The following is a 14,594-nucleotide window of genomic DNA, read 5'->3' as shown; positions in this document are numbered from 1 at the left end:
CCAAACCCACACAGGCGTTGGTACTTCCATTCCACTGGTATGCATACATCTCAACGCGTGCTCTTCTGTCCTGTGATGAGCTTTACTTGAAAAAGTGCTCACACTGTGCTCCTTCTGTCTGACTAACTGACTCATTCACCTTTTCTCACAAAACTGTGTAGATTTTATTCCTGATTTCTATTTCCCTTGTTGAATGCCTCATAATAGAGATAAATAAATAAACCTTCCCCTTTAAATTTATTTTTCAAATTACCTGCATTGTTGACTGGCTTCTGCTGAAGATCAAGCAAAATGGAATTCTACAGGCAATAACACTCAGAATTTTGCATTGGCTATCCATCTCTACTGTGAATATCAAGGAAGAGGAATGGCAATTTTAAAATTATTGCTTTTTGTTGTTCCACAATACAGTAATATTTTTTAAAAAATCATTCCACCTCACATCTCTGGAAACAGCAAGTTTGTCCTCCATGGTAAAATTTAGTAGGAGACCTGTGTAATGGGATTTAAAGCTGAACAGCTGTTTTGCTAGCCCTCTATACCAAGGCAAATATCTTAGAACCAGGAATCAGCATGGTCTCAGCAGGAATTTTGAAACCAGAAAATACATATCAAAAGAATAATGAGTGGCCTCTCACTCAACATATCATTCTGTTCTTTTGAAAATTGCACTTCTTTAAAGTACTCCTGTCTTTGGAGCTTACATTGCTCACACTTAGAAGCCAATTTTCCTGCCCCACAAGAGGAATAATGCAACCAAACATCTGCTCTCAGGTGGGTGAGTGCATTTTAGATCTGTGAAACCATTTCATTGAGTTATTCAGCCAAGAACCCCATGAATAACTTTGGACCAGATTAAGTCATCTTTCATGACTGTGAGATGCATCCATCAGACTGAGTCTCTGACAGCAGCAGATATTGTCTCCACTGTATAAATGAAGCCAAGGGAGTGATTCCTCTTAAGATAAATGAAGCCTCACCATTATAAAAGGATGGCAACATTAAGAAAGTGTTATGAAGATGTTAGTTTCCTAAGAAGAAATGACTGAAGAAGACAAGGTTCTATATCAGCCAAGGTGATATGTGATAAAAATGAAGCCTTAAAGAAAGAAACTCAAAAAACAGTCTGTCCTAAAACACTAGTCAGGTAGCTATTTCTAGTATCAGAAATTAATTTTTAAAAATGCTGAGGGAAGAAAAATGCAAATTTTTGTCAGAAGTTTCCTTGCTGCTAATAGAAGATTGAGACACTCTATTTCTTTATAAAACTCATAACAATCTTGTTGCCTAAGCATAATATCAGACCTCACTTCTAATTTCCATAGGAGTAATTAATAAGTTATTTACATGAAGAAATATTATTGTCAGTCTGAACAAAGAGCGACAGAAAGAGACCCTGACTGGAATGGCAAAAAAAAGTACACCAGGGATGTACTAACATCCACCCCTAATTTAACTTTGTCTAACTCAGAATGGAATACAGTTTATGTCAACTCTTAATTAAAACTATAGATAGTAATTCTTTTCAAACATCAGTTATCTGATAATTAAATTATCTTTGAACACTGAAAGAATGCTTATAGGGCTGCTGGGCTGCAAGACATTATAGAATGAGCTCCTTCTTGAAATGGATTAATTGATGTCATAAGAGATTTGTTTTTCCTTTGAGCACCCCACTGGTGTTGATTCCAAAGACACAAGCATTTGATTGGATAAATGACTGCAGATTAATTGCAGGTCATTATGTACTGGAAAATAGAGACTGCCATGCCAGGAGATGCAAAGCGATTGGTAATAAAAAAATGTCAGCAAGTTTCTATACCATTTCCTTGACCCAAATATTCTTATTTAGAGAACAAAAACAGCAGGATGACAATGAGATTGATGCAATTAATGGGTTTTTTTTGTTTGTTTGTTTTTTTGCCATTCCAGTCAGGGTCTCTTTCTGTCGCTCTTCGTTCAGACTGACAATAATATTTCTTCATATAAATAACTCATTAATCACTCTTATGGAAATTAGAAGTGAGGTCTGACATTATGTTTAGGCAACGAGATTGTTATGAGTTTTATAAAAAAATAGAGTGTCTCAATCTTCTATTTCAAGAGCTGCTGGAGTGGCAGGAAAATCTGCCTTTGGTGGTCCCTGTTCTGTAGGGATAAATGCAATCCCTTCCTGAGGCACCTCAGGCAATACTGAATAAATGCAATGCACCCAGGTCACACCACTGCTGCTCTGTGGAACCCTAGATGTGCTTTCTGCTTTCTTAAGGGGGTTGCTGAAGCCAAAGGAAAGAACAGCAGAGGGGCTGGGGAACACAATTTTGGTCATCAAATGTAGCAGGTAGTTTCAAAATTGAGCTCTGGGTAAATGAAATTACTCAAAGAAACTTCAAACCATAAAGAGATAAAACAGTGATACAAGGCAAATAAAATATTTCAGTATATCTGAAATGACACCCTATTTTCCTGCAGTTAGCAAGAAAAACAGTTTATGGCTTTGGTCAACAGAAAATAATTTTCTTCCCAGTTCCTAGTTATTTCCATCACTAAACTACAAACTCATGAAATTCTGTCTAAAAATCCAAATAATGAACACAGATATACACACAAACAGAATTAGCAGACATAGGGGTCCTTCACTAGAAATTTAATTTGATTTCCTACTTCAAACTCCACATCCCTTCTCTAGATTCCAAAGTCAAAAGGAGAATGTTCTGTGTGACATTCATGCCACTAACACAATACAGAAAAACAGATAAACCCTTGCACTCTCAACCCGAAATAAACAAAGAAAATAAACAACCCTCACCCCCAAGAATGTTATTCAAAGTGATATATAAAATTATGTTTGCAATTGTAGGCAAACATAAAACAAGATCTTCAAAAAACAGACCTACAAAAAAAAAAAAAAAGAAAATGCTTAATATTTGTGCTCAATATTTTGGGCCAAAACTTTTAAAATCTGAATAGTTTCTGGCAGAAATCTGTACGTTGCAGAATTTTATTTTGGTATGGAAACTGCCTGAATAAGAGCAACAAAGCCATAGACCAACCATTTCCAACCATTTCCAAAATTTCCTCCTCTCTCCTGCAAACCACACAAGTCCTCCAACAGCTCCTCTTTAAAGGTCACCTCCTGCAGCCCAGGCACAGCTTTTCTCCCTGAACACCTGTGAATTAGCAAAATTCTGCAAGCGCCTTGCATGACCTGTCAGTGGACGCAAATGGTCCCAGGAGCTCCCCCAGTGTTGCGGTGTGATGTGTAATAACCTGTCTCAGTATCCCGGTTCCTTCCTCAGGTGTGTCCATCAGCTCTCCCTTCCCCTCCCATGCTCCCTGCTGAGTACTGTCTGTCAATCCTGGCATTCCAGAAGGCCATTGAGTGATTGGCAGAGTTCAAAAGATGCCTTAGACCCCTGGAGGACATTGGGCAATCCAGGTGCCATTTGCCCCCTGAGACTTCTCCCCCCTTTCCTGGTTTGTGGGATCCCTGCCCCTTCCCTCCCCCTCTCCCTGGGGTTAAAAGGAACAGCAACCACGCAGTTTGAGAGGTTCTGTTAGAGCTGTTGCTGGATTCAGAGGCCTGTGGGCCAGGAATAAAGCTCTAGATTGAAACCCTCTAGCAGAACCCGACTCCTTTCCTTCATCCTCGCCCTAAAGCTTCTCCACCAAGGTAAACCTGAGCTCCTGCATGTCTGGACTTGTCTCTAGTGCCCAGATGCAGCATCCAGCTTAGCCAAAGGTGTCTCTGAGGTGAAACGACCACAGCTGCCGCCCTTTAGTCATGCAGAAGGGGCCAGACAAGCCCAGGCAGGTCTCTTCTGGCTATATTGGCAATTAATTCCAATACCCCAGCCCCGAGAGCCGAGCCCCTGGCTGTCCAGGTGGATGAGGATGAAGATGAGGACGAGGATGAGAATGTGGATGTGGATGAGGATTACAGCTCCCCTGGGACGGGCAGCAGGGCAGATTAACATGGCCTTCAGCCACCACAGCAATGTTGTCACAGCTCCTCTACAGAGCTCAAGCTGAGTATCACGGAACCCCTCACTTGTTTTCCTTTCACAGCTGCTGCTGTCCTTATGTAACCTTGGGTACCTGCGTGTTTCTGAGCTGTTTCTGAGCTGTTTGGGCCACTGGCTGCACGCAGTGGGGTGTGCACCAGGGCAGCAGCAGACGTACCGTGTGTGACAGCCCCACACAAGCCATGGCCTCTCTCCCCTCGCTGCTGCAGCGGTGCCTGAAGGGATTATGTACAAATGATTTGTCTCGTGTGCTTTTGGCAGCCTTACAGGAGTAACGTGGTGGCCACAACCCGTGACCCACCTCTAGTTTTCCCAAAACCACAGGCTGTGCCAAAGGGCTGCCCTCTGTCTGATGCTCATCAGCACAGAAAGCCAACCTGCAGCCATGAAGCCAGGACATCCCTTAATGGCTGGAAAGGATGATCTTACAGGCCTTTCCCGGCCTCAGTGGCTTCATGATTCTATCTCTGCATACAGAGTACATTAGCCTGTGCAGCCAGCAAATTGTAGGGCCTCAGTGAAAGCCTCAGGAAGCTGGGTGTTTCTTCAATGGCACTTTATTTTTCTGGTATTTGATCTGCTGAAAGACACTACCTGCTTGTGATGGCTTTCATGACTGGAAAATTGTATTATATCTTCTCATGTCTTTTGAAATAGCACTCACTGTATTCTCAGGATAACTGAGAACAATTTGCGTGAGTGATGCAAGGATGTGAAACCTTCATCAGTTTGTGGCTTACATTTGCACTGTGGAGAAATGAAATTCCCTTGACTCAGGCCAGTCTTCCAAGTATAACGCTGGAGTCTGGTTTCTTCTGCCTGACCTGGTTCTGCTTTTGAGAAACATACCCACTATCACCATGTATTTTTTAAGGTGGAGCCCATTCTACCAGCAATTCAAATCCCTGAATACTCCAATTGCTACAATGATCCAGTGACAAATAATTTTTCGCACCCAGTTCTTTAAAATCTGTTCCATTTTTCACCAAGATGGATTACAACCACAGATTGCAAAGGTTTGTGCCAGTTGACATCTCCCCAAAGAGATGTGCACAATCTCCTGTCCAACACACATATGTTTTCCCTGCTGATCAACAGCATTCACAGCACAGGGAACAGCAAGACACATCCTCAGGTGTCTCCTTCAGCAGCACTGTTGTGCTCAGAGCAATCTGTGGGCATGGTCCTTATGAGGAAACAAAAGACATTTGGGGACATTTTGCCACAAATGGCATTTGGGGGCGGTTTGCAGGGCTGCTACCCCACAGCTCTGTATTTTGTAGGCTGTCCTGCTCTTGCCCTGCTTGTCCTCAGGTCAGCCTGCTGATGATGGCACATCATGGGGTAGGAGAGCTCCCAGCACAGGAGACCATGAGCCTGTGGAGCAGGATTGCTCTGTGAGAGGCGAGACTCCTTCACAAGGCTGTGCCAACTGAGTGAACTCTGAATCACTCTTCTGGCTTCATTTATCCAAATACAGCATTGCCATCACAACAGCGTTCTTCTGACAGGCTAATGAGTGTATTTCATCAGTATTACAAGCAAGCTTTGAGCACAAAAGAGAGTGATTTAGGTGTTCTAGAGAAGAAAAGGCATCCTTTTACAGCTACTCTTCATTTTTTCAATACTTTGCCTTTCTCCCATAACTTATTCTCATAGGATGCTCCAAAAATCCCAGCTGCATTATACAAAGTTATATTTTTCAACTTTCTTGCAAAATATCTCAGGTAATTAAGAACAAATAGGTTAGTTTCTTTTCAGTTCATGTGTTACCAAACGTCCCCCTCCATGCACAAGGAATGTAGCAAAGTCTGCAACGAGCAGAAAAACAAGTTACCATAGGAGAGCTACCAGCAATTACTCACTAAATACAATAAATTATTGTATATCTGGAAATTAAATGTACTTCATTTTGTTGTCACAGAGTATTTTACAAGCGTGGGTGACAGAAGCACAGAGCAGAATAGAAATGTGGTAAAAACTCCTCTTGCAGTGTGTGTATTTCCACTGAAGTTGGATTTTTTTTTCTCCTGCTCTCCTTTTGATAGACTGATGGATGGTGAAGCAGGATTCTGAATTAACTGGAGCCTCAGTTAAGCAGCAAAAAGCAGCAGAACAAGCATGTGGGGAAATTTCACACTGCAATCTCATGCTCCTGTTTGAGTTACTCAACAGAGCAGCTCTTCTAAGAGGGCCCAGCCCTCAGCCTCTGTAGAAACCTGTTAGTTTTGACAACCTCCAAGAGACATTCAGGTCCTCTCCCAGGAGACTCTGCCAGGGCCAATCAGGCATGAGATTCAGGCAAGTTTGTGGAGACTTACATATCATCTGTTCTTCAGACAGGAATGAAGCTTGATTCTGCAATTGTACAGAGATCAATTTCACTATCAATTCCACCTTCTGAGATTTTAACAGTGGACTTAGAGCTACTAAGAGAGTTGGTGTCTCACAGGCATTTGCCATGATTTCTGTAAAACCTCTTTGTCTTCAACAGCCTAGCCATTAATGATAAATGTTGCTTCTCCATTGGATAACTTTTCTGAGCAAAGGATCAGCCTTCCACTTGCTAGAGCACAGCAAAGAGAAAATAGTCAAAGAATTTTCAAGGCTATTTAAACAAATGGCTTAAAGGAGTAGAGGATTTGTGGCATTATGGCACAAGGTATGGTCATGAACAACACTGACACCCTCAAACCAAGAAAAGCAGAAACCCTATTCAACAGCAAAGGTAGCCAAGCCCTGTAGCTAACTTTAAATCTCTATCTAGCAGACACGCTTCTGTTATTTGGCAATGAGTGGCATGACTTTATAGTTTATGCTGGTCCTCAGATCCCTAGAGGAGATGTTAAATCAATGATCAGCACGTTTCTGCACATGGCTCTTGAAGCTAATTCTCGTTCTGGTTGAGATACAAGAATAACACAGCTCAAATCCTTCAAGAAAATGGATCAAAACACTGTTTTATACATATAAGCCCATTCTGTCCCCACTTCTCTACCTGTGGCCACTCCCTTCTGACTAATCATGTCCTTGATCTATCCTGTACAACTTTCACTATAACCAGAAAGCACGGCAGCTCCACAACACATTCCACATGCTCTTGTGGTATGTCCTGTACCCTCCACTAATGAAGCTTCACCCTTTTGAAATAAAATATAGAAAACCCACTTGGGTAAGGAAAGTTATCTTGTACTTCAAGAGGTTGGACGGATGTTGGTCCACTTGCTTATTAGGGAAAAAAGTAGTGCAACAAGTCAACTACAGGAATTATGCTACTACCCTCTGCTCCCTAGGACTGTGTGGAATTGCCCCATCACTGTTACATGTGATTCTCAGAATCACAGGGTAGAAAGAGACCTTTAAACACCATCTACTTGCAGCCCCTCTGCCCTGAGAAGGGACACCTTCCTCTAGACCAGATTGCTCAGTGGCCTTCAACACTTCCAGGTATGAGGCATCCGCAACACTGGGCAACCTATTCCAGTGCCTCCCCACCCTCAGAGTAAAGGCTTTTTTCTTCTAAAATCTAATTAAACCTACCCTCTTTCAGTGTGAAGCCATTTTCCCCTATCCTGTCAGTACATGCTTTTGTAAAGACATCTGATTGTTTACAACATGGGCCAGCTATTCAGCTCTGTTTTGACAGGTACAGGCCACCAATAAAGCAGTTCTGCAAAATGGGAGAAAACAGATGAATGCTGACCCCATATCTAACAACCCACATAACAATTATACAGAGTAGATAGTAGAAGTCAGATTCTGTGGCCTCTTCTTTTCAGCCCCATGTCCACCCAATAGACCTTGATGGCAGCACAATTTTTACAAAAGCGTGAGATTTTGAAAATCAGGACATGCATTGTGGACAACAATGCCCCTCACAATGGGTCTCTCAGCTGCTGCCAAGCAAGCATTTCTGAAAAGCACCACTGACAAGCAAGTTTCACTCTGGATATGCAAACCTAGCAAACAACACCTTAATAGAGAAGCGAGAATATGTGAGCGAGCTGCAGCACCAACTTTGCACACCAATGGCAATAAAGATGCTGGTTACTATTTCTGTGTTTATGCTCCATCCAGACATCTATCTATAAAACTCTAAGAGCTTTAGGTGTTCTTCAGAAAACAACTGTGTTTCCAAATTGATGTTAGCACCCAGTCTTTTCAGTGGTAAGATTAAAAACAAAACAAAAAACCCCAAAACATTTAAAAAATGCCCTGTGATGGTACAGGGCTAAGTCTGAAGAATTCAAAGCAACACCAAGCTGGGCTATCTGAAGAGTTTGTAATTCCTGCAGGGTCTCTCAAAGCACAGAGCATCACTTACACCCAGGCAGAGCCACAGCAGACACCATGCAGCAGCTGTGGAGAGTTCACCTCCCTGTTGCCAAACACAGAACACAACTGAACTGGTTTAACCCACATGAGAATCTCACCTGGGAAGCAAAGAGGTCTAAAACACAGCAAAGATTTCAAAAGAAGGCATAATCTGGGGTGTCCTCACTTCCTAAGAAATGAGCATTCTGGTTTCAGACACTCAGAACAAGGGGCACAGCTGATTTCAGGACCCTTGTGTGAAAACCAGTGGAGAACTGACCATGGCTCACAGGCTGGCTGGGCACAAACCAGGATGGAGTGAAAAGACAAGCACAGAAGCATCAGCACTGCAGAATTTATCTTTGTTATACCTTTCTTTTGAGGAAACAAAGGTGGGGGAAAATAATCTTGAAAGCAGATCTTACTCTTGAAGAGTCACCTGAAACTGAAAAAGTTTCTTTCACCATAACTTCAGCCAGTACACATAGGATAGCATTAGTGGATAAAATAAATGTTTCTATTAATCACTGATGATATGTAGCCATTTTCCATTAGAGAAGTTTGCATATCTTGAGGGTCTAGTACCACAATAAGTGACAATTCCATAATAAAATCCCAAAGTGATACATTAGCTCCTTGTGAACACAATTAGAAAAACACATGTCCTCCATGCTGCTGTATTATCCACGCAACTGCAATATTTTTGTGGCTGCAGAAAGTATTAAGAAGAAAAACTAGAGCGCAAGAAAGTAGGCTAATCAGTTCAACACGCTATCTGATGGAAGTAATTATTATAGATATATTGCCAATTTTAAAAGCCCACTAAGTAAAATGGTAGGTAAACTCCTACCACTGAACAAAGACGCAGGGAAGAGTGAGCAAATAAAAAAAAAAGACAACCAAAGATGTGAAAGAAAATTGAGGCAGAGTATTAGATAAAAAATAAACTGGCAATTCGAAAGTCTTCTTCAGCTACTGAACTCTCTCAACCCAAACAAAATGTCTCCAATTGCAGACCAAGGAAAAGGTTCTGTAACTGAGCAGATATGACTACATGACTGTGAAATTAAGGATTTGGCTCTCCACAAGTTCCTTCTCTCCTCTGATGTTTCATTAATCAGAAAAAAAAAATTATTATCTTTATTGTGTGTTGAAATAGCCTAATAAGCACTAATAGCCAGCATGGTTCTCATCAGATTTTTGTAGTAATTCTACATATGCATCATATATATATATGAAACAAGTTCACATCCAATGTATCAAAGGAAAAATGCCACTTGATATCATCCTTGCTCATACATGTTGGTTCAGTTATCTTTTTCAGCATCACTGGTTTTCCACCCAGAGTGGGCAAAACCAACGTTGAAATATGCCACGTGAGAGCCAACAATGAAAGGAAGGAATACAAATAAATATGGGAAGGTAGTAAGGAGCTGTTGTCATAGCTGCCAGTGCTTGACAGTTCCTCAGTTGATGTAAATTTTGTCCTTTTTCCTCCCCTGTGTCAAGCCTTGGAAGCAGATTCTCATCCTGTACAGTATATTCAGTTACCTGTACACAAATGCATAAAGAACTTCCCCTAAGGTCTTACCAGTCTTTATTTTTAGAAACAGCCAACCTAAAAATCTGACCTGAGAGAGGCAGAGATGGTTTAAAAGAGAGGGAGTCCACAGCAATGTCCTCAGATTAAACAGGATGCTGATATTTAAAGGCTGAGGGGATCACACCCAGCAGCCCCAGCCCCAGAGGTAACCCCTTCTGCAGTAACTCCTATGGAAACCCTCCTTCCCAAAGCAAGCACAAAACCCCCATTGTACAAGAAGGAGAGGTTGTAAAAAACACTCCGTCTTGTGCCCGAGTAGGAGCGGGCAGAAATCTGCACTCAGAGCCGTGATCTCTGTTTTTTCTCACCAAACCCACCTCGCTTTCAGCGGGGGATGTCTGCTGCGGTCCCTGCTCTGCCCCGGCGCCTCCACGCCCCACAAAAGCCCACACCGCATGCAGGACGAGCGCTGTTACTCCGACACGTTCATTCCCCAAGTACTCACCCACAAGGAGCCAGAGAACTACCGCACAACCTCAGAGCTTGCAAATCTCATCTCTCTACCTGCAAGCTGTCATTGACAGCTGATCAAAAACCGCCTGCATTTCCCTCCTCTCCCTACCACGGAGGTTTTGCTGAGATGCAAAAACACCGAGTGTCAGGGGTCTCTCAAAGCATCCAGACCTTGCAGGGACACCGCACACGGTGACATTTTAGCATCTTTGCTCCACAGCATCTCTCCCCGCATGCGGCGCGTCCATCACGCCCTGCTGCCGCCGCCGCAGCCTCTCCCGAACCGCAGCCCACCCGCACGGCCCTGGCAGCGGAGCCCCTTCCCGGGAGGGCTTCTGGGGGTGTTCCCGGGAGGAATCCCGAGGGAAAGGGCAGGAGAGGAGCCACGCAGCACCTGCCTGCCACGGGAGAAGCGGCGATGCCGCCGCGCCGCTCCCGCCAGCCACCGACCCACCGCATCCCGCATCCCGCATCCCGGCCCGCTCTGCAGCACGGCGCGGGGAAGCCGCCCCGCCTCGCCCCGCGCAGCCCCCGCCGGTGCCGGTTCCATCAGGGGCATCCCCGCTCACCCCGCGGCGCGGCGGCCCCGCTACGGACGGCGGTGTCCGGGAGGGCGGGCGGGCAGCGCTCGCCGGGCGGGCATCGTGGGCCGCCCTCCGCCGCGGCGGGCAGGGCCGGCTCCGGGACTCCCTCCCTGCGCCGCCGGCTCCCTCGTCCTGCTCGTCCCTTGCCGCCCGGCTCGCCCGCAGTGCTGCCCGCAGAGAACACGCTCCGCTCCCTCCGTGTGCCGCTCCTCCTCTGCTTTCCCGGGCACCGGACCCGCTCCAGCCCCCGCCCGGCGGCGGGGCGGAGGGAGGGGACAGGGGCCGGCCGGGAGGGGCGGGCGGAAGGGAGAGAGGGGGAGCGGGACCCCCGGAGCCGCCGCAATTTCCCGGCTCGGGCCCTTCCCCGGGGCTGTGCCCTCCCTGTGGGCCGGAGCGGGGTCCGGCGTGCGGGAACATCGCTCCGTGCCCTCGGCCCCGGGGACAGCCGGGCATCTCTCTGTCCCTTTTGCTCCCGCCGCGGGGAGAACGATGCCCCAGGGGCTTCGCTGGCGTCACGGCAGCGGGACCGCATCGGGGGCAGAGGGATGCTGTCTGCGTGACCCGCAGCCGTGTTGGTGCTCCAGAATCCCGGGATACCCTGGGCTGGAGGAGCCCTGCTGCCTGGTGACAGTAGAGTGGGATGCAGGTCCTAGTCCGGGTGTTGACAGTGCTGGCGTGCCACCTTCCCATGCTGTTGGTGCTCCAGAGTCCCGGGATACCCTGGGTTAGGGGAGCCCTGCAGCCTGGAACAGAGGGGTGACACTGGAGTGGGATGCAGGTCCTGGTCCAGGTGCTGGCAGTGCTGGTGTGTCACCTTCCCCATGCCCCACACAGGGCACCAGGCAGGAGTGCAAGGTTGCTGCAAGCTGGTGATGTCCTGAACTCTAAAGCCATCCATGGCCCTGTCCATCTGGGAGCCACCAGGGTACTGAACTTGTGGTATCCAGCAGGATCTTGTCCTCAGCAAACTGCCTTAGGCACTCAGAACACGAGAGGAGCTTGTGCTTTCTCTGACTTAGGCTCAGATTTGCCTCCAGCTCACAGATGTGTTTCTATAACTGAGAATGGTGCCACCCCAACTACATTCCAGCTAAATTCCTAGTTGGCAAGGCAAAGAAAAAAGTGACCCAGGAGTTACTCTCCTGCAAATGAGCACAGAGTCCTGGCTTCCCACAAGTGTGTGGCATGTTCTTGTCAATACGCCTTAAGTGTAAAATTGAAAAAAAAAAATAGCACCCACAAGCTAGAGTAAATCATGCCAACATAATTTCTATCTGTGGATCAATGGAATTTAATTCCTCAGTTGCCAAGATACCTTGCAGAAGCATTTTTGGGTGTTTATTACACCACCATTTCATGGACAGGGTGCCCTGTGCCACGTTTACCCTGTGAGGTTGCCAGAGGCCACCACTAAGTCCAGACTGTGTGTGACCAGTGAGGACCATGGGCCACATGGAGTGCAGCCAGAGGAGCAGTGCAGAGTTACTCACTGAAGGTTTGAGAAGTGTTAAGTTTTGTCTGCTGCAATGCAGAGGAAAAGGTTTGCATATCCAAAGCCCTTTTCCTTTGTAAGGCACCAGGAGCACAGGCACAGCCCACCGAAGGATGAGAGGTGTCTGTTCATTTAAGCAGTGCAACAGCATCAGTGGCTTTGGTCTGGCCATACCCAAACACTGATATTTACCCAAGAGATAAATCAAATTGTATTAACTTCAGGAATGATTGCGTGGAAACTTAACATGAGAATGTCTTTTTTTGCAGCTTTCCATCCCTGCAGTTTCATTGTTTCTTTCATTGTTTCTCTCCAAAAGAGGCACCTACTGTCCTTGGTGGATGTAGAGGAGGCAGAGAGAAAGAAAAGCACTCACACCTTTCTGCTCTTTCCCCTCTTTACACCATCACCAAGCCTAGCACAAGCAGAGCAGGAAGGCATTATTTGTTTTCCTCCTGCTTTTTGATCATATGGATTTCAGACCCACTTGTCATTTCAGGGAAGCTCAGCTGGGCACGAGGTTTTCATTCCTAGTGTGGCTGTTGTGTGGCTTTTGTGGAGCTACAGCAGTAGCAACAAGGGCTATTTTTAGCCTAAAGTAGGCCAGGCAGTTCCAGAAGATGTATTAATAGGAGAAACATTTGAGAACAAAACAAGCAAACAAAAGAGAAAACAAACTGAGAAGTGTAAACACAAATAATCTTTTACCAGAAGCACTTGCTAAATAGTAAATATGAGGAACTGCATCCTCTGTCTCAGGGGACATGACCCCACCCCACAGCAAACTGATGCAGTCTCTCATCAATATGTGTTACCTCCAGAACAATCAAACTATCTTCTTTTAGCACCACACACCTGGAGAGGGATTTTTAGAGATGCCCAGTTTATCAGATTGCAGCATGTGTTTGTTTCCCAGAAAAAGCATGCCTAGCCTGGAAGTTTAAATAGATATTATTCTCCTTCTTAGAAATCACTACACATTTCTGTTTTGAATCAGAGTGTAGCTGGTACCCAAAGTGTGTTGCCCAACTTGCTGGGAGAATTCACACCCACGTTTGTAGTGAAATCCTGTGGGCAACGTGCAGCTCTCTGCAGCAGGCAGAAAAGAGGCAAGGATGGGTACTGCAGGAGAAAGATTCACATTTTGCTGCTAAAAGCAACAAATCTTAACTTTCGATCAATGATAATTCAGTAGGAGGCATAGGTATCTGTCATCTCCTTTATCCTTGCTGGAATTTGAAGACTGGATTGCAACAATCCAGCACTCTGTAAATCTTCGTGGAAGAATAAGTGCAGCAACATTCATCACAGACATGTACTTGCCACACAGACTCACAGGGCTGGTTTTAGCTTTTTTTTTTAACTTCTGGTAGTAGTTGGGTGTCTTTTTTCCATTAAAAGCTCCAGAAAGACATCTCACATTCTGACTCTCGTTAGAGTCATTCCACTGAAGCCAGTTGCAGAAAGTGCTGAGTGCTGTTTGCTTTCCAGAGTGTTTGGGTAGATCAATCCAGAAATCCAGGACAGTCTGTGTCACCATAATCATTCATTACTCCATCAAGTATTGTAGTAGGATGCTCGTAGTGACAACATAAGTGTTTGCTATATATAGCCTGCATTTGCTTGCTGCTAATTTTGTGAGACAATTTCCTCAAAAAGCAGAAAGAATCAGCACTTTTTTCTTTATCTCTCTAATTGACAAGCCCGTCTCTGTGTCCCCATCTGACTTTTTTCCACAGCAGTGTGACTACATACAAACTTTCAGATGAAGTGACATCAGAGTTTAGTGCTTAAGAATTCAACCTAAGGCCTCACTGTTGCTACCTGTCCATAAATTTGTCCTGATGTTCTTTTCAGTTGCAAAAGTATTGACTTTTTTACATAGCTTTTTGAGTCCAGATAAACTTCTAAGTGTTTCACTGTTTCACAGAACAGCCACACCTGATTCAAGCCCACGCTTCTTGATGTACAGAGCAAGAAAATGATAACATACATATACACAGACCAGGCTGCAGCTGGAGGATTTGTGTACAAGCCATGGAGGTGAAAAGTTTGCAACCAATATAACAAAAAATAGTTTTAGGACTAACTTTGGGATTTTTTTTTTTTTTAGCTGAATACAT

General features: G+C 45.0%; 1 protein-coding gene across 4 annotated transcripts in view; it reads right to left on the bottom strand.

Annotated features, from left to right (window-relative positions):
- Window positions 1-11,104, bottom strand: part of PLPPR1 (phospholipid phosphatase related 1) — a 119,946-nt gene extending 108,842 nt beyond the window's left edge. The window contains exon 1 of one of the 4 annotated variants that reach the window (XM_074532261.1): window positions 10,965-11,104. The gene's annotated coding sequence lies outside the window, so the exon portion shown is untranslated. Of the gene's footprint in view, window positions 1-10,387; window positions 10,409-10,566; window positions 10,586-10,793; window positions 10,813-10,964 lie in introns of those variants that run through there. The other 3 variants (XM_074532264.1, XM_074532263.1, XM_026798169.2) reach the window with 3 other exon arrangements.
- Between the last annotated feature and the right edge of the window lie 3,490 nt (window positions 11,105-14,594).

Source organism: Zonotrichia albicollis, chromosome Z (assembly GCF_047830755.1).
Source record: "Zonotrichia albicollis isolate bZonAlb1 chromosome Z, bZonAlb1.hap1, whole genome shotgun sequence".
NCBI classification, from domain to species: domain Eukaryota; kingdom Metazoa; phylum Chordata; class Aves; order Passeriformes; family Passerellidae; genus Zonotrichia; species Zonotrichia albicollis.
This window is presented reverse-complemented; position numbering and strand designations above follow the sequence as displayed.